Here is a 25,000-nt window from a genome sequence, read left to right as displayed (position 1 = left end):
TGGGATTATTGCAAAATTCTATTTTGAACAAAATAGTGTTCTGTTATTTTTCCCTTGTCGCGAGACAAAATGTGCTGAACAGTTGTAGGGAACATGTTTTAGATATCCCTAATATGGTTCCCATGGATGTTATGACCCAGAATTGTGTCAAACTTGAATATTTGGCAGGTGAACATTTTCTCGTGTGTGGCTGCCTTACTACATCCCCTGCTTGTTGCAGAACAGCCAAGGTTTGAGGAAGATCGGACAGTTTCGTGTCAGGTAGATCATGAAGAATATCAGCATTTTATTTACATATGCAAATTAGACTTTAAATTTTTAATTTTAATGACGGGAGCCTTCAAAAAGAGTACTGAAGCCACAAAGATGTAGACTTGCTGAAATTGTAGACTTGACAGAGGGTGTTGTATTGCATTTGTGTGTTTCTCCTCAGCTGGACATTGGTATTTCAATATCGTGTTGTATTGAAATCATTTGTAGTAGATATTTTTACTGCACATTGAAACATTTACAATGCAATTTTTGCAATGTTGACATTAAAATTTAAAGTTCTGACATTAGTATTCAACATTTACGGTTCTGACAGCAGTATTGCAACATTTACGGTTCTGACAGCAGTCTTGCAACATTTACAGTTCTGACATTAGTATTGCAACATTTACAGTTCTGACATTAGTTTTGCAACATAATGTGAACATCAATATTGAAACATTTGTCATGACAAATGTCACTTTAGTGTAACCATGGCAATAGTTTCTGATCTTATCTGTAGTTGGATCATTTTCTGTAATAACCTCTTGGAGGTAAAGTAAAATCAAGTGAATATTTTTTTTTTTCATTTACATGATTAACAACAGAGCTTAAGCAAATGGAACACTTAATGTACAAAATATCTATCCATCAGTGTCCAAACAGGAAGTACTGAAGAAAATTCATTCAGAAATACTTTTTGAATATGATAAGTATCAAAAAGCGTTGACCTCATAGAATGATATTTAATAAAAAAATATATGTAAATTTCCAAGCGAGTCAACATTACGATGAAATGTTACGAAGCATAGACATCCAAGAGGAAGATAAAGTTTGGCAAGTGAAGAAGTTTTCTAGGAACATCTCCCTACAATCAATATTTGAATCTCAACTCCCTTTCTTTTCACAACATGGCTACAAACTGAACGCAACCTCAACACAAACACAGACATTTTTCCAGAAGAATGAGACATTGAAATTCATATTTTCAGAAATCCTGTTTTAAGAATAGTCAAGCGAGAAAATAAATGTTTAGCCGCCCTGCCAAACATGGCTACCAATTGATAAACCATTGCTATAGGTTGACAGAGGAAGGGTGAACTCCCAATGAGAACAATCGTATTAGCTCACCCATTTGCCAGTACACAATATAGTCCATTTGAAAATGGCGAGAAAAAAAGATATATTTCTATATGTGTGCCTGGTAGTGTCAGCTTCTATCGCGAGCGCATCTATTCTAAGAAACGTCATGAACAATATTTTATTCTTCAGCAGCGACACTCAGAGGAACCTTTTGAAAACACAAAGCACACTCCGATCCACATGCGACAAAAGCTAGAGTCCCCTGAAGTATTCTGTGTGCTATGACACGGCAAAATGTCTTTCATGGCTACATCCAGTACAATGACAATGGCCATATTACAGTTTAATTGCAGAGTAATCAGGTGAAAGGTCAGCAGGTTTTTCGTTGTGGAGTTTCTTCAGGGAACAACCTACTGGGTGAACAGAAAACTCAAGTTTTGTGATCTTACAGTATTTGTGATACAAAAAATTCACTTTTACATAAATTTAAGTTTTAGTCATTATATCTCATATTTCCTGTCACCAATGGGGGATACAACATATATCTCCAACCCTTTTTATCACCACCTCTTTCTATCACCAATGGGGATAAAAAAGATATAAGCATCCTTTTTTGTAACAAATGGGATAAAACTGATATCACCAACCCTTTCTGTAACTATTGGGATAAAACTGATATTACCAACCTTTTCTGTAACCAATGGGATAAAACTGATATCACCAGCCCTTTCTGTAACCGTTGGTATAAAACTGATATCACCAATCCTTTCAGTCACCAATGGGGATAAAACTGATATCACCACTTCTTTCTGTAACCAATAAGGATAAAACAGATATCACCACTCCTTTCCATAACAAATGAGGATAAAACAGATATTGACATCCCTTTATGTAACCAATGGGATAAAACTGATATTACCAACATTTTCTGTATATAATGGAGATAAAACTGATATCACCTCTCCTTATTGTAACCAATGAAGATAAAACTGATATCACCAACCCTTTCTGTAACCAATGGGGATAAAACAGATATCACCACTCCTTTCTGTAGCCAATGGGGATAAAACTGATATCACCACTCCTTTCTGTAACAATGGAGATAAAACTGATATCACCAACCCTTTATGTAACCAATGGGATAAAACTGATATCACCACCCCTTTCTGTAACCAATGGTCATAAAACAGATATCACCACCCTTCTCTATCACCAATTACACTGTTTCTCTGCCACATAAACATCACGTGTTTATGCATCTGAATGCATCCATCAGTTCTGTAATGTTTTCCTGGAGGAAGTTTCCTACAATCTGCATCAATATTCCAGGTCTAAAAACAATCCTGACACCAAGATAACAACCCTTGGCAATGCACCTAATACAGTGTGCAGCAGATGCATAATGGTCGCATTCAGTCCCTCAGGCAATGAAACTCTTGTAATGCAATTCAATTAACCCTTTCTTGTGAAGAATTCTAACAACAGTAGCCTCCTGACATCAACATTAATGCTGTTAAGTCTATACGCTATAATTACTCCCCTTACATTAATATACACGTTAACATCTGTCATTTTGCAAAATCATGGAGCATCCTTTAAAGAAAGGTATTGTTCTTAGAAGCATCCCTGTTTCCCTAGAGCTCTTGAAGATCCGGGGTAGAATAGATCTTCAGCAACCCATGCTTGCTGTAAAAGGCGACTATGCTTGTCGTAAGAGGCGATCCCAATTTCGTGGATCGATGCTCATGATGTCAATCACTGGATTATCTGGTCCAGACTTGATTATTTACAGATCGCCGTCATAAAGCTGGAATATTGCTGAGTGCGGCATAAAACAACAAACAAACAATCCAAATCCCTAGAGCTCTAAACTTCTTCAACCCACATTTATGTCAATTACAGCTCTAAAATACTTCCACTCACAGGTCTGTTAATTACAGCTCTAAAATACTTCCACTCACAGGTCTGTTAAGTACAGCTCTAAAATACTTCCACTCACAGGTCTGTTAATTACAGCTCTAAAATACTTCCACCAATAGGTCTGTTAAGTACAGCTCTAAAATACTTCCACTCACAGGTCTGTTAATTACAGCTCTAAAATACTCCCACTCACAGGTCAGTTAATTACAGCTCTAAAATACTTCCACACACAGGTCTGTTAATTACAGCTCTAAAATACTTCCACTCACAGGTCTGTTAATTACAGCTCTAAAATACTTCCACACACAGGTCTGTTAATTACAGCTCTAAAATACTTCCACACACAGGTCTGTTAATTACAGCTCTAAAATACTTCCACACACAGGTCTGTTAATTACAGCTCTAAAATATTTCCACTCACAGGTCTGTTAATTACAGCTCTAAAATACTTCCACACACAGGTCTGTTAATTACAGCTCTAAAATACTTCCACTCACAGGTCTGTTAATTACAGCTCTAAAATACTTCCACACACAGGTCTGTTAATTACAGCTCTAAAATACTTCCACTCACAGGTCTGTTAATTACAGCTCTAAAATACTTCCACACACAGGTCTGTTAATTACAGCTCTAAAATACTTCCACTCACAGGTCTGTTAATTACAGCTCTAAAATACTTCCACACACAGGTCTTTTAATTACAGCTCTAAAATACTTCCACTCACAGGTCTGTTAATTACAGCTCTAAAATACTTCTACCCACAGGTCTGTTAATTACAGCTCTAAAATACTTCCACCAATAGGTCTGTTAATTACAGCTCTAAAATACTTCCACTCACAGGTCTGTTAATTACAGCTCTAAAATACTTCCACCAATAGGTCTGTTAATTACAGCTCTAAAATACTTCCACTCACAGGTCTGTTAATTAAAGCACTAAAATACTTCCACTCACAGGTCTGTTAATTACAGCTCTAAAATACTTCCACCAATAGGTCTGTTAATTACAGCTCTAAAATACTTCCACTCACAGGTCTGTTAATTACAGCTCTAAAATACTTCCACTCACAGGTCTGTTAATTACAGCTCTAAAATACTTCCAATTCAAGGACTGTTAATTACAGCTCTAAAATACTTCCACTCACAGGTCTGTTAATTACAGCTCTAAAATACTTCCACACACAGGTCTGTTAATTACAGCTCTAAAATACTTCCACTCACAGGTCTGTTAATTACAGCTCTAAAATACTTCCAATTCAAGGACTGTTAATTACAGCTCTAAAATACTTCCACTCACAGGTCTGTTAATTACAGCTCTAAAATACTTCCAATTCAAGGACTGTTAATTACAGCTCTAAAATACTTCCACTCACAGGTCTGTTAAGTACAGCTCTAAAATACTTCCAATTCAAGGACTGTTAATTACAGCTCTAAAATACTTCCACACACAGGTCTGTTAATTACAGCTCTAAAATACTTCCACTCACAGGTCTGTTAATTACAGCTCTAAAATACTTCTACCCACAGGTCTGTTAATTACAGCTCTAAAATACTTCCACTCACAGGTCTGTTAATTACAGCTCTAAAATACTTCTACCCACAGGTCTGTTAATTACAGCTCTAAAATACTTCCACACACAGGTCTGTTAATTACAGCTCTAAAATACTTCCACTCACAGGTCTGTTAATTACAGCTCTAAAATACTTCCTTTCCATTAATTAGAGCTGTACAATATTTCCAGCTATTTTCTGTTAATAACAGCCCTCAGTTTCAATTCATAACAGCTCTGTGAAACTTCCAACCAACTTTTTAATTAATTACAGCACCACAATACTTCAGACAGACATTTCTATCAATAGAATATGTACAATACAGCCAACTGGGTATAAATTGCTCATATACTCAAGTCATCACTTAAGTCTCAAGGCCTTACTTCTTCCACAGGGTTCCTCTTCCAGGTGATCCTGTACTTCCTCCAACTCTCACACTCTGAATCCTAGTTCAACCCTTCAAGAAACAGTTCCTTCATCATGTCAGAGAGTTTGGTATAACCGCTGGTATATGTCCGTGTATGATACCAAATGATGGGAATAACTTCACACCTCGTTCAACCATTCAAGCAACAGTTACAACAAATGAAATATGGTATAACCGCTGGTATATGTCCATGTATACTCCAAAATGATGGGGAATAACTTCACACCCTGTTCATCCATTCAAGCAACAGTTTCAACAGATAAGATACGGTATAACCGCTGGTATATGTCCATGTATACTCCAAAATGATGTGGAATAACTTCACACCCTGTTCAACCATTCAAGCAACAGTTCCAACAGATGAAATACGGTATAACCGCTGGTATATGTCCATGTATACTCCAAAATGATGGGGAATAACTTCACACCCTGTTCAACCATTCAAGCAACAGTTCCAACAGATGAAATACGGTATAACCGCTGGTATATGTCCATGTATACTCCAAAATGATGGGGAATAACTTCACACCCGGTTCAACCATTCAAGCAACAGTTCCAACAGATGAAATACGGTATAACCGCTGGTATATGTCCATGTATACTCCAAAATGATGGGGAATAACTTCACACCCTGTTCAACCATTCAAGCAACAGTTCCAACAGATGAAATACGGTATAACCGCTGGTATATGTCCATGTATACTCCAAAATGATGGGGAATAACTTCACACCCTGTTCAACCATTCAAGCAACAGTTCCAACAGATGAAATACGGTATAACCGCTGGTATATGTCCATGTATACTCCAAAATGATGGGGAATAACTTCACACCCTGTTCAACCATTCAAGCAACAGTTCCAACAGATGAAATACGGTATAACCGCTGGTATATGTCCATGTATACTCCAAAATGATGGGGAATAACTTCACACCCGGTTCAACCATTCAAGCAACAGTTCCAACAGATGAAATACGGTATAACCGCTGGTATATGTCCATGTATACTCCAAAATGATGGGGAATAACTTCACACCTCGTTCAACCATTCAGGCAACAGTTCCAACTGCTGAAAACTATGGTACAACCGCTGGTATATGTCCGTGTATACTCCCAACTGGGGAAGCTTGTGAAGGAGCTAGTTGTCAGTGGGTGCAAGGCACAATGCCGTGTTTACCGACAAGAAGTTACCATTGTCATCACCAAACCCTGACAATAGATAGCTAGATTATGATTCCCTCCCAAAATGTCAACATGCGCAAGGAAGTCGTGATTCATCGAATCGCAGGGAAACCAATTGTATGATTAGTTAAGAGTTGTAGTTTAACAAATCTACGCTGTCAAAACAAACATTGTACCACTGAGTAGATCTACCTTGTCGCTCGCCCTGATATTGCGTTACGCTGTTCAAATCTGGTGTTTGTCTCCCACTGTTGTGAGAACTGGTCAAGTTCAAACGTCAAAGTATCCTTTGAATGAAGAAATGTTTAAATATGTGAGAGCAACATCTGAAACGTTGTAGTCCTAAGACTGATGAGTTTGTTTACTTGTATGCTTTGTGTCTTGTCCTGTGTGGTCATTAGTAAAAGCAAAAACTGCTGAATCATCACTTTCTGTTTCTGAATCATCAACACTGTGTCCTGAACACCTTATAAACTAATCTTTCATAATACTCTACGTGGTTAAAAATAAAGAAAAAAAATCAAAAGGGTCATGTCTAGCCCTCATGGTACAATATATAAAACGTCAATGCCAGAGATTATCCAGTCTTGATTATCTGACGAAACATCCGACGAGTGTAAAAGGCGACATAACAGTGAAAATAATATGAATTGATCATTGAAAATCAGTGATGACACCAGGTGTTTGCAAAAAGGGTACTCATGTCCAACTCCGTTTACAAGTTAAATATTTAGGGTGTCCTTAGATTCAAATACAAGGGACCAAACCTCAAGGGAACCTTTATTCTGAACACTGCTCAATGTTTCAATAAAATTATGATCAAACCATGCTGAATTCAGAGTTACAGAATCTGCCATCCCATACACAGAAAAAATGCTAAAAATGTCAGTGATAAATGAAATATGTGAATCAGATGGACAACTAGCAGCTGAATGGTGAATCAGCTGGACAACATGGCAGCTGAATGGTGAATCAGATGGACAAGATGGCTGCTGAATGGTGAATCAGATGGACAAGATGGCAGCTGAATGGTGAATCAGATGGACAACATGGCAGCTGAATGGTGAATCAGATGGACAACATGTCAGCTGAATGGTGAATCAGCTGGACAACATGGCTGCTGAATGGTGAATCAGATGGACAACATGGCAGCTGAATGGTGAATCAGATGGACAACATGGCAGCCGAATGGTGAATCAGATGGACAACATGGCAGCTGAATGGTGAATCAGATGGACAACATGACAGCTGAATGGTGAATCAGATGGACAACATGGCAGCTGAATGGTGAATCAGCTGGACAACATGGCAGCTGAATGGTGAATCAGATGGACAAGATGGCTGCTGAATGGTGAATCAGATGGACAAGATGGCTGCTGAATGGTGAATCAGATGGACAACATGACAGCCGAATGGTGAATCAGATGGACAACATGGCAGCTGAATGGTGAATCAGATGGACAACATGGCTGCTGAAGGGTGAATCAGATGGACAACATGGCAGCTGAATGGTGAATCAAATGGACAACATGGCAGCTGAATGGTGAATAAGATGGACAACATGGCTGCTGAAGGGTGAATCAGATGGACAACATGGCTGCTGAAGGGTGAATCAGATGGACGTGTCAACTGAAGGCATCTAGCAACTTTATTGTGTTTTCTACACTCTCACCCACTCCCAAACCCACCCACCCACCCACTCACTCACTCACCCACCCACCCACTCCTTAAGTTTGAGCCAATACAGCTACAATTGACCAGGCCTTAAATATATGTTTCAATAATTAGGTTGTAGATGAACAATAAGCCCAGCCTGTCTCTATTGTTAATAATTGAGAGTATGGATACCAGTGTATTAAATGTCTGTAGCCATTATAGATTACTTGCAGGTATGCACATTATCCTGCCATTTTACTTACATGTACATGACAAACACATTCTACTATTAATAATTCATAATTTTTACATTAGACAGACATAATATTCATCTTGTTAGTTGTTATGCATAGTGACTAATGTTACAAATATTATTCATCACATTGTTCAAATAACTTCAGTTTGTTCCATTAATATTCATAATGTTTGATGTTTGATTGAAACGAAAAGCAGATTTCATTCTGCTGAACACAGACAGTATCAGATTTTGATAGCCCCTCATTGTTGGTTTTCTGGAGGTTGAGGTGTACGGTTAGATGGGATGCTAGGTGGATGGTGAGGTGGAGGGTTAGGTGGGTTTGGTGGAGGGTGAGGTGAAGGGTGAGTTAGGGGTTAGGTGGATGGTGAGGTGGGAAGTAGGTGGCGGCCAGGTGGATGATGAGTCGGAGGGTTTGGTTGAGGCCAAGGTGAAGGGTGAGGTGGAGAGTTAGGTGGGAGTTAGGTGGGTGGTGAGTCGGAGGGTTTGGTGGAGGGTGAGGTGAAGGGTGAGGTAGGGGTTAGGTGGAGGGTGAGGTGGGAAGTAGGTGGCGGCCAGGTGGATGATGAGTCGGAGGGTTTGGTGGAGGGTGAGGTGAAGGGTGAGGTGGATGGTGAGTCGGAGGGTGAGGTGGAGGGTGAGGTGGAGGGTGAGGTGGGGGTGAGGAGGATGGTGAGGTGGAAGGCAGGATGGGGTTAGGCGAGGATGAGAGGCTTGGTGGATGGTGAGGTGGAGGCTGGGTGGATGGTGAGATGGGGTAAGAATAAACAAGACAGTATATGATGGGGTGATTTTGTTTCAATATTTCGGTAAATATGATAATTCAATGTAGTTCAATCATGTAACTAGTTTTCAATAAATAATAAACAAGTATGGTAGCGGTATCAAGATATAGGTATTGTATTCTATATTCATGTAAATATGGTCAAACAATGCAACTTGGGGTTAACTTAATGTCACAAATAAAGAAGGACCCTACTGTAGAAGCAAACGATGAACACAACCTGCCCTTGTCACACATGACAAATAACTGAGGGTGGAATATGATGGATACGAGAAACAAAAGACTTCAATGATCCCATCTATTGCAGGGCGGTCGGGTAGCCTAGTGGTTAAAGCGTTCGCTCGTCACGCCGAAGACCCGGGTTCGATTCCCGACATTGGTCCAAGGTGTGAAGCCCATTATTGGTATCCCCCGCCATGATATTGCTGGAATATTGCTAAAAGCGGCATAAAACCATACTCACTCACTCACTCATCCATTGCAACATTAAAAAGTTCTCCCACACATAACAACCATTCAGTCTTAAAGGCACAGTGCATCACAGTCCAAACCACAAGTTCCAAAACTTACAGTAGCCTAGTGGTTGAAGCGTTCATACATCATGCTGTGAAGAACTGGGTTCGATTCCCAATTTCTGGTGTGTGTTGTGTCAATAATCTTACCAATGTAGGATGTCCATGGTAATATCGCTCTATACTACGGCTGGAACGAGTCCAAATTTACTACCCGGGTACCCGACCCCCTATTACCCTACCCTACCTGGGTACCCACTGTAGGTCTCTAGAGTTGGAACAAAATGTTCAATTGGGAATTGTTTTACCAGAGACCTGGCAAAAAGTGTTAGGAATAGTATAAAACAATCTGATCGACTGAAGTTGACTGAAGCTTTGTCTTTACTCAAACATCTAAAAATCAGAAGGAATGTGTTCATAGTCAGAAAGAAATGTGAACATTAGCGACTTGTACTAGTGTAACCATGGAATTTTATTGTTATTGTCATTTAACCATATATCACATGACTAGCCATGGTTCCAGATACCCTGTGGGTACCCGGGTCCTACCAGGGACCCACCTGACCCGAGTACACAGGCTACCCATCCCAGCTCTACTCTATACTAAGCTTTGTTTCAGGATTAAGCTAGTCAGTGAATCAGCCCTCAAAATTCTGAGCCTGAGACGACTAAATTGTGCGGTGGACAAGAGAAAATCCAGTGAGGGTAGTCCTCGCTGACCAGTAGAATATGAGGGCTCAACTTCTGAACCCGTTTTTAATGCTTCAATTCTGCTACAAATTGACATAATCGACATAATAAGCGCCCAGGGCGCTCTCAAAATTAGAAATAGGGGGCTCTTATTAGAATATAATTTGGTGAAAGAGTTGAAAGATCGTAAATTTCGTGCTATATGCTGACAGCCTGAAATGATACAAAAGAAAAGTTGGTGCGTATTATACACGACAGATATATTTTTCCAGAATTTAATTGCCCGTAATTAATGGGTGCATATAACACACGAATGTGTATTATACATAATAAATAAGTCTGGTGTACATTGATCCATTGGAAGGGTGCTAATTGGGATTATTCACTAGCCAATATATTAGCAAATATCGCAGGGGGCGCTTATTAGAGCGGGGCGCTTATTACGTTGAATACGGTAAAACTGATATAAAAGTAAACAGAATAATCATTCTTGTCCTTTTCAAGTAGGACTAGATACAAACTCTGAGGACTAGTGGAAAAAGGTTTACACTAGATCTTTAGACTAGTCTTAAGGGAATTTCTAAGGCTGGGGACATTCCAAGCCATCAGCCAAGACCGAGTCTGCCTAGCTGACACATTTAGCTGCTCACACAACAAGCAAAGGTAACTGGGGACCTATTCTAACCTGGAATCTCCAAAGTGATAGATAAACACTGTTTTTCATGAAACCAATGATTGTGTGATCTGGGATCTGAACCAATGTTCAGCTGATCCTGGAATTGGTAAGGGAGATAACACTACTCTGCTCTGCACCTACTGAGAATATAAGCTCAACAAAGGCTTCAGGGCACTGCCACACAATTATCTAAAAAAAAGCAAAAAGTATCCAATTTTGTCAAATGAATTTTTTCAAGCAGTAGTATTTTTTCAAGATTAAGACATCAATTTGTCACTTATTACATCAAGACCAAAAAAGGAAATGATTCAATATTCTTGAAAAATGATTGTCAGTGTTGCTTTAAGCTATGGGATCAGTAATCAATAGAGCCTTATTGAGTTTTCATGTTGTCTGTCACAGACATGACCTGGTTGTGCTTGCTATTGTTTCTGGAGTGGAACTTCAAATCCCCTTGTCTTTGTGCAGACCTTCGTGAATCAAGCCCTTATCAACTGCCACAGTTTATGTCTAGAAAGTTTATAAACTTAGCCATGATCATCTGTACCGTAAAACAATGGCCCCTTGTTTGTGATACAACATTCTAAAACGCTCCGATATTGTTCATGCTACAATCAAACGCTATCATAACATTTTAGAAATGTCAAAAACTGTCAGTGATAATTTGGAAGTTTGAATACACAAACATTTACAGAATTGGGATTGGAAAACATTGCCGCTCATAACCATTAAACACAAATGGCTCCAAATGATATTAATTCATTAAAAAGTATAAAGGCCAAGCTTAAAACTATATTGTTTAGGAAATAATCCATGCGTGTATCTTGCATTTCGGAACAGTAGGTAAATTTATGCTGATGTTTATGAAACAATAACACTATAAGTCAGTTATTAAAGATGGATATATTTCTTGGCTATTTTCATTTTCATAGCAGTCAAAGTGAGGCTAATGTTATTGGGGACATCTGACAATCTGAGTCATAAAATTTGTTTGTGTATTATTTGAACCCACATAATGGTCAATCTTACATACGTTTTATCACACATGCATCGTATTGTTCATGAATTGTTAATTTGCATCACATATGCATCATATCACATATGAACATCACACATGCATCATATTGTTCATGAATTGTTAATTTGTATCACATATGCATCATATCACATATGAACATCACACATGCATCATATTGTTCATGAATTGTTCATTTGTATCACATATGAATATCACACATGCATTGTATTGTTCATGAATTGTTAATTTGTATCACATATGCATCATATCACATATGGATATCACACATGCATCGTATCGTTCATGAATTGTTCATTTGTATCACATATGAATATCACACATGCATTGTATCGTTCATGAATTGTTCATTTGTATCACATATGCATCATATCACATATGAATATCACACATGCATCATATTGTTCATGAATTGTTCATTTGTATCACATATGCATCATATCACACATGAATATCACACATGCATCATATTGTTCATGAATTGTTCATTTGTATCACATATGAATATCACACATGCATTGTATTGTTCATGAATTGTTCATTTGTATCACATATGCATCATATCACATATGGATATCACACATGCATCGTATCGTTCATGAATTGTTCATTTGTATCACATATGAATATCACACATGCATTGTATCGTTCATGAATTGTTAATTTGTATCACATATGCATCATATCACATATGAATATCACACATGCATTGTATTGTTTATGAATTGTTAATTTGTATCACATATGCATCATATCACATATGAATATCACACATGCATTGTATCGTTCATGAATTGTTAATTTGTATCACATATGCATCATATCACATATGAATATCACACATGCATTGTATCGTTCATGAATTGTTAATTTGTATCACATATGCATCATATCACATATGCATCATATCACACATGAATATCACACATGCATCGTATTTGAGAGGTATCATATTAAACATGCATAATATCACTTATACATTGTATCTCATATTCACATGGCATGCATAATATCACCAAATCTTGGAACCCACATGTACACACATGCTTGTATAAAGTGTTTGATATCATTTTAAAACCCAACACGACAGCCTGGCAGGTGACCCCTAAATGTTGCCTGCCCATCTTCAAAATTACCTGCTCGCATTCAGACATTATAAATATTGCAAAACAAATAGCAACAAATCACATCTTGATTCAGTTGAAATAATGCTAACACTTACTTGAGAATCTACAAGGAGTTGTTATAAAACTGAATATGTTAGTCGTCTAAAAATTATCATTAAAATTATCCAGACAGTCGGCAGGTGGAGGAAAATCTCATGCAGCCTGAGAAAAAAGTTACTAGCCCCGGGCAGGTGGGCAGGCAGTTATTTCAGACACTGATTGTATTACATATGGCCTTTTTGCATGACAGATGCATAATATGTAACATGTAGCATGCATCATATCAAACAGCCATTATAGCATGAGTGTTTGAAATTTAAGGGAATCCTGGGTCCCTTCAGTTTTGGGGCAGTGGGGTATCCTAGTGGTTACAGCATTCGCTCGTCCCGGGTTTGATTCCCCACATGGGTACAATGTGAGAAGCCCATTTCTGGTGTCCCCCATCGCAATATTACTGGAATATTGCTAAAAGCGGAGAAAAACCATACCACTCACTCACTCACTCCTTGAGTTTTCCTGCAGTGGGTCATGTCAAGGGCACCTTTTCTTTCAAGCTTTATTTCAACACTGCACATTCATATCTCGTATGCATCATAACAAGAGTTCCAAGACTCATGCACACATGACTAACATCAGTATAACATTGCATGCATGAGACACAAGTGCAGGAATATCCTGCGAATAGATGGTAGTTCGCGGGACACCGATTGTATCTGTGTGAGCGAAACAAAGAGGCAGCCATGAGAGGGAGCAATTCTGACATCAACTTGTACGGACAATGTCTGTTTGAGCTGAGAGAACAATCAGCGCCAGTTTCACACACACACCCCAAATATAACATTTGAGTCCAAACACAATCACACACCTAGAGGCATAGACCAAAGAAAAGCCTGTAATTGATGAAAAAGATAATTATCTTACTAATGTCTTATTGATAAAATGTGGACAAGCAAAGATTCCTTTCTACAGCCATACCTCATTAACTGGAAGTGGTTGAGACAGTCAAATATATGATAAACCAGAAAGGTGTTTGAATTACCTACAAAAAACAGAAGTAGCCCCACCCAAGCCTTTCACTGACGACCCAAAACTTTCAAATGAGATGATATTTTTAACATGCAGTTGACATGCTCTTACAAAGAATTGTAAAAAAAGATGAGACAATAACTAGGATACATTTTTTAGATTCATATAACTGTAATCACTGAAATCATCCATAGATCAAGTCTGTAACATGAGGGGGAGGGGTCTATAACATGAGACACACACCATTTACAGTTGTCACTGGAGGAATATTAAAGCCATATGAAGGTGGCCTGTAAATAATCAAGTCTGGACCAGACAATCCAGTGATTGATATCATGAGCTTGGATCCACACTATAGGGTGTAGATGACACACAATCAACCAAGTCACCTAGCCTGACATAGATCCATTAAGTAACTCCTTACGACCAGCATAGGTCACAGTAGATTAATTTCACCTGAATCCCAATAGTGGCGCAAAACAACATTCACACATGTTAGGCAATGAAACAATAAATACTATTTTCTTCAGGCAGATAAAGCTATTGAAGCTAAAGAAGTAAGGTTCATTGTTCAATTACCATGTATAATCACTATCATCGAGCCCTTTTAATACAATTAATTAAGAATGCTTATTAACTCCAAAAAATCAATGTAGATACTATTTCCCCAAAGACATATTCCACATCATCAGGAATATTCACTAAAGAAAAACATCATAGATATTATTTCCCCAAAGACATATTCCACATCATCAAGAATATTCACTAAAAACACCGTAGATACTACTTCCCCAAAGACATATTCCACATCATCAAGAATATTCACTAAAAACATTGTATATACTATTTCATCAAAGACATATTCCACATCATCAAGAATATTCACTAAAAACACTGTAGATACTATTTCCCCAAAGACATATTCCACATCATCAAGAATATTCACTAAAAACACCGTAGGTACTACTTCCCCAAAGAGATATTTCACATCATCAAGAATATTCACTAAAAACACTGTAGATACTACTTCCCCAAAGATATATTCCACATCATCAGGAATATTCACTAAAAACACCGTATATACTATTTCCTCAAAGACATATTCCACATCATCAAGAATATTCACTAAAAACACTGTAGATACTATTTCCCCAAAGACATATTCCACATCATCAAGAATATTCACTAAAAACACTGTAGATACTATTTCCCCAAAGACATATTCCACATCATCAGGAATATTCACTAAAAACACTGTAGATACTACTTCCCCAAAGATATATTCCACATCATCAGGAACAGGCCTAAAGCACAGCCTAATACTAACTGCACAGCGGAATAAATCATCCATCAGTGGGTCAATTTCAACACGAGCATGTGGTCCAAAGAGCTATAAGAAACAACTACCTTTCAAAAGACTAATTACAATGTATATCACAGGTAAATGAACAGAGTAATTGTGTTGCGATCTTATCACACATATCATTGTTACCTGTACAACTAAAACGTCTGGCCTCCATGCGGGCAGCTAGCACGACATGGTATTGTGAACATATCTCACCACTGGGCTTATCTCTCGCAACTTCACGATACAATTCATTGCCACGCTTATCCATTGCTCAATACAATACGAACTAACAATCACAGGCACTTTGAGATAGTGCTAAGCAGGACTAGTCTCAAAGCAGTTGGCCCAAATTTCATCATATTATTATAACTGCATATGAGAGAAAGCAGTGGATATATAAAAGGGATTATGGTTTGGGGTATACAATCAATCACTTTATTGGTACAATCGTTTATTGATCTTGTTGCCCTAATCATATGAAAGCTCAAACAACAATGGCGAGTTGGATCTATCCAGGTGTTCATGACTGGCTCAGATTTACATGGCAACTACAATAGATCGTACCGCATGACGCGTCTTCAAACAAACAATTGCCGCCAAGATAATATAAGATAACAGCGCAAGTTCTTTTAATATTACAGCAACATGCAAGGTTTGATCCAGGAATATACTGCTTAAAATAAGTTAAACAACACCTGATTTTTTCATATGATTATAGTTAATCTGTTATGGCATGTCAGATTAACTATAGTCATATGAAACAATCAGGTGTTATGGCATGACAGATTAACTATAGTCATATGAAACAATCAAGTGTTATGGCATGACAGATTAACTATAGTCATATGAAACAATCAGGTGTTATGGCTAGGACAGATTAACTATAGTCATATGAAACAATCAGGTGTTATGGCAAGACAGATTAACTATAGTCATATGAAACAATCAAGTGTTATGGCATGACAGATTAACTCTAGTCATATGAAACAATCAAGTGTTATGGCATGACAGATTAACTATAGTCATGTGACACATTCAGGTGTTATGGCTAGGACAGGTTAACTATAGTCATATGAAACAATCAGGTGTTATGGCATGACAGATTAACTATAGTCATATGAAACAATCAAGTGTTATGGCATGACAGATTAACTCTAGTCATATGAAACAACCAGATGTTATGGCATGACAGATTAACTATAGTCATATGAAACAATCAGGTGTTATGGCATGACAGATTAACTCTAGTCATATGAAACAACCAGATGTTATTGCATGACAGATTAACTATAGTCATATGAAACAATCAGTGTTTGGGCATGACAGATTAACTATAGTCATATGAAACAATCAGTGTTTGGGCATGACAGATTAACTATAGTCATATGAAACAATCAGGTGTTATGGCAAGACAGATTAACTATAGTCATATGAAACAATCAGGTGTTTGGGCATGACAGATTAACTATAGTCATATGAAACAACCAGGTGTTATGGCATGACAGATTAACTATAGTCATATGAAACAACCAGGTGTTATGGCATGACAGATTAACTATAGTCATATGAAACAATCAGTGTTTGGGCATGACAGATTAACTATAGTCATATGAAACAATCAGGTGTTATGGCATGACAGATTAACTATAGTCATATGAAACAACCAGGTGTTATGGCATGACAGATTAACTATAGTCATATGAAACAACCAGGTGTTATGGCATGACAGATTAACTATAGTCATATGAAACAACCAGGTGTTATGGCATGACAGATTAACTATAGTCATATGAAACAACCAGGTGTTATGGCATGACAGATTAACTATAGTCATATGAAACAATCAGGTGTTATGGCATGACAGATTAACTATAGTCATATGAAACAACCAGGTGTTATGGCATGACAGATTAACTATAGTCATATGAAACAACCAGGTGTTATGGCATGACAGATTAACTATAGTCATATGAAACAACCAGGTGTTATGGCATGACAGATTAACTATAGTCATATGAAACAATCAGGTGTCATGGCATGACAGATTAACTATAGTCATATGAAACAATCAGGTGTTATGGCATGACAGATTAACTATAGTCATATGAAACAACCAGGTGTTATGGCATGACAGATTAACTATAGTCATATGAAACAACCAGGTGTTATGGCATGACAGATTAACTATAGTCATATGAAACAACCAGGTGTCATGGCATGACAGATTAACTATAGTCATATGAAACTATCAGGTGTTATGGCATGACAGATTAACTATAGTCATATGAAACAACCAGGTGTCATGGCATGACAGATTAACTATAGTCATATGAAACAATCAGGTGTTATGGCATGACAGTTGAAATGTCATAGTCATGTGAAACATTTGGGTGTTCTTTAACTTCTTTCGAGCAGTATAGTTTACTGTGCTGTTTTCTGCTTATGGGGGTGGTGGGGTAGCCTAGTGGTTAAAGAGTTCACTCGTAATGCCAAACATGCATGGGTACAATGTGTGAAGCCCATTTCTGGTGTCCCCTGCCGTGACATTGGTAAAAGCGGCGTAAAACTATACTCACTCACTTACTGTTCATGAAATGTCAATCACAGAGGCTGCTGTTCACGAAATGTCAATCACAGAGGCTGCTGTTCATAAATGTCAATCACAGAGGCGGCTGTTCATGAAATGTCAATCACAGAGGCTGCTGTTCATGAAATGTCAATCACAGAGGCTGCTGTTCACGAAATGTCAATCACAGAGGCTGCTGTTCATAAATGTCAATCACAGAGGCTGCTGTTCATAAATGTCAATCACAGAGGCTGGTGTTCATGAAATGTCAATCACAGAGGCTGCTGTTCATGAAATGTCAATCACAGAGGCTGCTGTTCATAAATGTCAGCTAGACATTAAGAGGTAACTTTGTTCATGCATAGTGATAATTTAATCATAAATAATCATCCATACTACCTGAAGACATTTCTGTATTTCAGACATTGAAGGAAAAAGTAACGTGAGCAGTATTCCCAGGATTCCCGTGTACCACAATTTGAAATGCTACTGAAAACGTATCCCAATACAATTAGAAAATGCAATATATCTTGTGTTTTTCAAAATCATGAATATCTTCATCTTGTAAAGTTTACAGAGGCGACAAGTCAATACTTTTATTTGTTTGTTTTTAATTTTGAACAAAACTTGATTCATGTGATCAAATAGGTGAAACTATTCGCACCCAGCTTCCTGTATATAGTATGCCTGTTACATATGCGTTGTGAACATAACATCATCCAACAACATGAAATAGTCAGTAATGTGCGGGGGAAGTCAGATTTATGGGTCCATGTTCATTCAGGTTCATAAATTACAGATGAAAGACGTACACAATATTGTGGTCACAATACATGAATCATTGCTGCAATAAATTGCAATACGAAAGTCAGGACAAAACCCATCACTATTTTTACCATGGCCATATGAAAAGGATGTAAAACTAAGTAAAAATAGTCAATTCATGTACATGTCCGTGTGTATGGAGAATATGACTTATAAACACTCTCTGGTGCATATCACTGCAAAGAAACGGCCAGCGTAATTATTGTTTACTTTATGCAAGGATAAATCCACTATGTTCAGAAAGCAAATAACAGACTAAATAACTGTCATACAACTGGAATATTGCTGAATGGGTCTTAAAGAACAAACAATAACAATTATCATTATTATTATCATCATCATCTTCAATCATCATCATCATCATTATTATTTGATAACAATAATAATATTATTGATTGTAAAAACTATGGATTATAAACATGAATGTTGATCTGTTTTTAAGAAACATATTTTTCAGAAAACTTTAACAGCAAAGGGTAATATAGGAACATGTTGCAGAAAGAGACAGTTTTCGTCAACAAAAACATTGGTGCAAGTCCACATAGGTTTTAGGTATCTTCAGGGCTAATCTGGTTGCTTTTTGTTTTTATATCGGAACTATTCCAGTTATATCCTGCAGTTGACCACTGAAGAAGAATATCAAAAATCGCTGAGAATTTCAATCACTTATCTAGGCTTTCCAAAGATGTATTCACAAAATCTCATTATTTTAAATTTGTCTTTCAAGATTTTTCAACATAGAATTTAGTAGTACACTTATTAATCATATCAATACACAGAATAAAAGGTATAAATTTTTGAAGGAACACACATTACACAATACGTGTCAATGAAATAATTATTTCCCAAACATCCACAGACATTAATAGAATTCCAAAATAGTTCTGTGCATTTAAATTCAGGACACCAGGTGTCAATACCTTGTTATCAAGCAGGGTTTACCTTGTGTTCAAGCAGGGTTTACCTTGTTATCAAGCAGGGTTTACCTTGTGTTCAAGCAGGGTTTACCTTGTTATCAAACAGGGTTTACCTTGTGTTCAAGCAGGGTTTACCTTGTTATCAAGCAGGGTTTACCTTCTTATCAAGCAGGGTTTACCTTGTTATCAAACAGGGTATACCTTGTTATCAACCAGGGTTTACCTTGTTATCAACCAGGGTTTACCTTGTTATCAAGCAGGGTTTACCTTGTGTTCAAGCAGGGTTTACCTTGTTATCAAGCAGGGTTTACCTTGTGTTCAAGCAGGGTTTACCTTGTTATCAAGCAGGGTTTACCTTGTGTTCAAGCAGGGTTTACCTTGTGTTCAAACAGGGTTTACCTTGTTATCAAACAGGGTTTACCTTGTTATCAAGCAGGGTTTACCTTGTTATCAAGCAGGGTTTACCTTGTTATCAAGCAGGGTTTACCTTGTGTTAAAGCAGGGTTTACCTTGTGTCAAAGCAGGGTTTACCTTGATCTACATAATTAGTGGTCAGGGACCCCAATCAATTTCAAGAGTCCTATAGCAATCAAATTGTGTAATAAACTGTACTGTAAGTTTTACAATTACTTTAATTAAAGGACCTTTATATTTCTTGTGATGAATTTGGTACAATAAATATTGTGCGACCCTCGGGATGCAATTATTTTTTGTGTGTCTTTTCTATACATTTGTATGTACTGGATGCACATGTCTGAATCATGTACAACCATGTCAGGCTAACAATACTATAGTAACGCGTCATGATCATATTGAGCATGGGCATATTACACAATTACCCACACCCACTTAGTACGTACATACACACCCTACCCATCTTGACACTCAACCTACCCACCTCATGTCATCTCTATGATAAACAATGTCACACATGGAAATTAGGGGGATCCTGGGCCCACTTGCACAAAGCGATCTTAGCGCTAAGATGTTTGTAACTCCAATACTTTAACATAGGCTTACAATAGTTGTAGTGCTAAGATCACTTTGTGCAAGTGGGTCCTGGTTCTTGAGACTTGATGCTATAGTATTATTAAGCAAGTAGCCCTAAGTCTTTTTATATCATTTTTTTCTATTAAGGTCACACCAAGGACCCCTAATTTCAGTGCTAAATATATCCATATTTTTCTACTCTATTGACATGCACATGATACACCCACATTCAAACAAATACCTTCACACCGCAAGCATTTCTTTACACACAGACCAGACTGAATGAAGTTGCATAAAATCACAGCACCAAAATTGTTTGAGATTTAGTATTTGAGATATAAAAATGTAACCTTTCCAGTTAAAGGCACATAAGTATAGACTAGACCATCCATCAGAATCAGCCTGTGTAATGTGCAATGTTAACAGCAGTAGAAACATTTTTTAGTCCACTAGTCCTTATAATGATAACATATAGCAAAACCCTTAAAAAGGGTCCTAATGATACTTTAACTATTGGGCACTTTGGCAAGGACTACAGGACCAGTGCCAATTTGTTACACTGGTTAATGATATCCCAAGGGGTTGTAGAATGTCATGTTTAAAAGTGTCCTTACATGGCATTACTATCAGGCTAAAATGTTTCAGTCTCATGTCAACAGCTGTATAACAAACAATATAGATGTACTCACCCTCTAGAACATCTATATCTATTTTTTGAAAGATGGTTTCAATTCCAAACCAGTAGATCAGTATTCTGTAATGATCACGTCTAACCAAAGAGTAACAACATAGCCCCATGTCTGAGTGGACCTTGTTTTAAGGATCTGTTCGTATTTCATCTTCAATCTCGCCGGAGAGCGGAAGGTCCGTGGTTTGATCCACGGCCGTCATACCAAAAGACGTTAAAGATGGTACTTGTTACCCTACCTGCGCTCGGCATTAAGGGGCTAAAAGAAGGACTGGTTGGCTCGGAGTTAGTATACTGTGTCTGAGTGGGGTATTCATGTTAAACTGCGTCGTGGTATCTTAGTGTGCTAGCACTATAAATCGGCATCAGTCTGGACCAGTACAAGCAGCCACACTCATTCGTGCATGCACGTCGCTATATAAGTGCAATAATCTTGGACGTGACGTTAAACCCCTTGTAACCTCTCATCACATCATTTTCCATCTTATTTGATATTTGATAGAAATAACATGTGCATTTATATTTGTTTTCATGATTTGAAAATAGAAAAAAATATGTTTTATACATGTATTTGATCAAATCGAAGAACATTTGAATTTAGCATTATAATCATGTACATGACAATGGGCCACAAGTCCATGATTAGTGGCTGTGTTTTATTATCAAAGATATAATTCAAGATGACTGATCATAATTTACCCTCTACCCATTCGACATTCAATTGTTATTGTCAATCAATATAATGCTGACGAAGTGCTATTTGATATCAACTCTTTCTTCTAAAAGTTCAATCATTCCTTTGATCTCTGACTGATTATATACAAACATTTATCATCAACATCTAAGGTAAAGTATTATATTTATTAAATATACTTTTAACATTATAAATCAAATTTGTAACATATTATTTCTGAAATACAAAAAATACCCATAATTGATGATGAAACTCTTAGAACAAATCGAAATGTATCCAATGAATTCCCACAGTGATGTACTCAACATATAATTTCTGAAATACGAAAAATACCCATAATTGATGATGACACTCTTAGAACAAATCGAAATGTATCCAACGAATTCCCACAGTGATGTACTCACCTAAAAATCTCTCACACATTTAGTTTCAACCTTTCATTTGAGCAACGTTACAAAATTAGTCATCAGACACATTGAAACCTTCAATTCATCCTCTTCATGCTTTCATACTAGCATCATAGTACAAACACCATGTCGGTCACAACTGCTACAAAAACAGTCCCCTCGTACATTATTAAGTTATGTGGGTATTTGTAGGGTAGGAGAGTGTACCCAAGTATGTCATGCAACAATGACATGTTTGAAAGCTTCACCTGCCCATCATGCTTGTCATACGGCCGGTTTGTGATCATCTACCATGAAAAACTAAATATACAGCGACACATGGCCACACGACACAACCTATATTTAACATCTATATATAGTGACGAAATCTTGGTCTACGTGAGAGTTGTACTTGCCTTGTAGTATTAAATCCCACATTAGCTACACGTGCTGGGGTAAGACAAGGTCAAACACTCTCTCCTGGTCTTTTCCTTCGAAAGCTTAAAACCTGGTTCATGCATAGGGTGACTTGCATATATAACTGATACACAATGTGCCTATCTTTGTGTATGAATATAAGCTCTGATGCGTTCAACACCCTGTCCCCATTCAAATAGGGGGTGTGGTGCCTTTTGTTTGAAATAATGGTCTGACCTCTGTTTTCTATAAGCCCGGGGAATTGTCCTTCAAATAAGATGGAAAACTTGCAAGGCAAACTTTACAGTGTCTATGGGTTCCAGTGAAGAATGGCCTACAATGCCAACATATCATAGAGCAGGCCAGTAGCATGAACACATAGTCCCCAAATATTGAGGTACACTTTGTCTACCCAGATAATAGACACACAAAAAGTCTGAATCTTGAGTAGCTGGGAGAAGGGCTGTATTTGCCTGCCACTAGGCCCAATCACAACAAAATCAATTCATTATCTAGCATTGCCGTACGTTAACAATTCCCTTTATCAGTAATAGATATCAGAAAAATAAACATTGAACCCTTTAGGCGTAACCCTGTGTAAAACAATAGTCATAGACGCACGTACCAAGGGGCCCCATGTTCAACAAACACTTAGAAAGATCATTTCTACTTTCTTTAATAGCAAACCGTGTGTCGCTAGGTCCTGAGCGGTAACCGTGGTATGCACGGGGTGGGCCGACTGTCAAAATAATAAAGACGAACAAACAATACAAAAAGAAGACTAACATTGACAGCACAGACCGTCAAGATATCGGCGAATAACAATGGGGTGGGCTGATAAGAGTGGAGGTAAAAATCAATGGAGTTGATTGAAAACTAAATCTTACCAATTATGGTGGAGGTAGATCTGATATTATGCCACATCGTGTTATAAAATGTTGAAGTTGTGCTGTCGAATGTCTGCCGTGTGGACCTAATCGATAGAGGTACAATAGCAAACAATAGCCATGAATCGCGTTGGCCTGGCCCACGCCATTAATATCTAGCTCGCTAACTCAGTCCCGTCGGGTTATCTAAGTTGCTCAACAATGACAACCGGCCAGGTGTGCATTAAACAAACCCTCCAACCCTCATGTAACCAAACTACTTACTTTCATGTCTGTAACCGGCGTGGTAGTTGAAATAGCTGTCGAAAAAGTTCGAGTTATGTCTTCACGTCAATTCACGCCGCCATGTTTTGAGCGTGAAGAGCGACGGTATTGTCACTTCCGGTTCTACTTTCAATTCCATTTCCCTTTTTGGAATTTCTCTTCGTACGCTCTTGTTGCAAATGGAAGCGTAATCAAAAGTTCTCAAAAGACATAATTGCTCGTCATTCAACTGACATTATGCAAAGAATGTAACTGAGTTTATAATTCTCTGGTTCTGCGAATCTAATGAAAAACGAATTCGGATTATGAATGTACCCATCATCATCATCATCGTCATCATCATCATCATCATTTCTACTGCTAACAGTAACAAAATTATGTATTTAAGCTAAAATCTAACTATGCTTTATAAAAAAAATATTTTATAGACAAATATAATTTATTAATTAATTAATTATACCCCGGTTAATTACAATTATAATAACACATCGCATCTAGGAATTATTTCTTATATTATTACAAATTAAATATACAATAAGAAAATACACATGCATACTACATAACGTTGACAATATTTGGAAATTTTGTCATATAGTTTCATTCCGCTTGCCAACATTAACACCGTGAATTAAAACAACTTTACAAAATGAAAGAATTCTTAGCATACATCGCCATTTTTCAGTTTCATTTCAATGCGAAAGAAAATATTGTGCAAGGAGGGTGTATATTATTTCAACCACTTTTGGACGGGAAGCTGCGCGATTTCTCGGTACATTTATTTGACAATCCCCGTGGGTGTTTAGGGTCA

General features: G+C 37.5%; 1 protein-coding gene across 5 annotated transcripts in view; it reads right to left on the bottom strand.

Annotated features, from left to right (window-relative positions):
- LOC124112910 (transcription factor SOX-13-like) overlaps positions 1 to 24,274 on the bottom strand; it is a 251,830-nt gene extending 227,556 nt beyond the window's left edge. For 2 of the 5 annotated variants that reach the window (XM_046473097.2, XM_048386281.1), the window contains exon 1: positions 24,193 to 24,274. The gene's annotated coding sequence lies outside the window, so the exon portion shown is untranslated. Of the gene's footprint in view, positions 1 to 22,642; positions 22,899 to 23,928; positions 24,099 to 24,192 lie in introns of those variants that run through there. The other 3 variants (XM_048386282.1, XM_046473094.2, XM_046473096.2) reach the window with 3 other exon arrangements.
- Positions 24,275 to 25,000: the final 726 nt, after the last annotated feature.

Source organism: Haliotis rufescens, unplaced genomic scaffold (assembly GCF_023055435.1).
Source record: "Haliotis rufescens isolate VD_foot unplaced genomic scaffold, xgHalRufe1.0.p SCAF_6, whole genome shotgun sequence".
Classification (NCBI taxonomy): Eukaryota; Metazoa; Mollusca; class Gastropoda; order Lepetellida; family Haliotidae; genus Haliotis; species Haliotis rufescens.
Note: the sequence above shows the minus strand (reverse complement) of the source record. Positions and strands in the feature narration are given on the sequence as shown.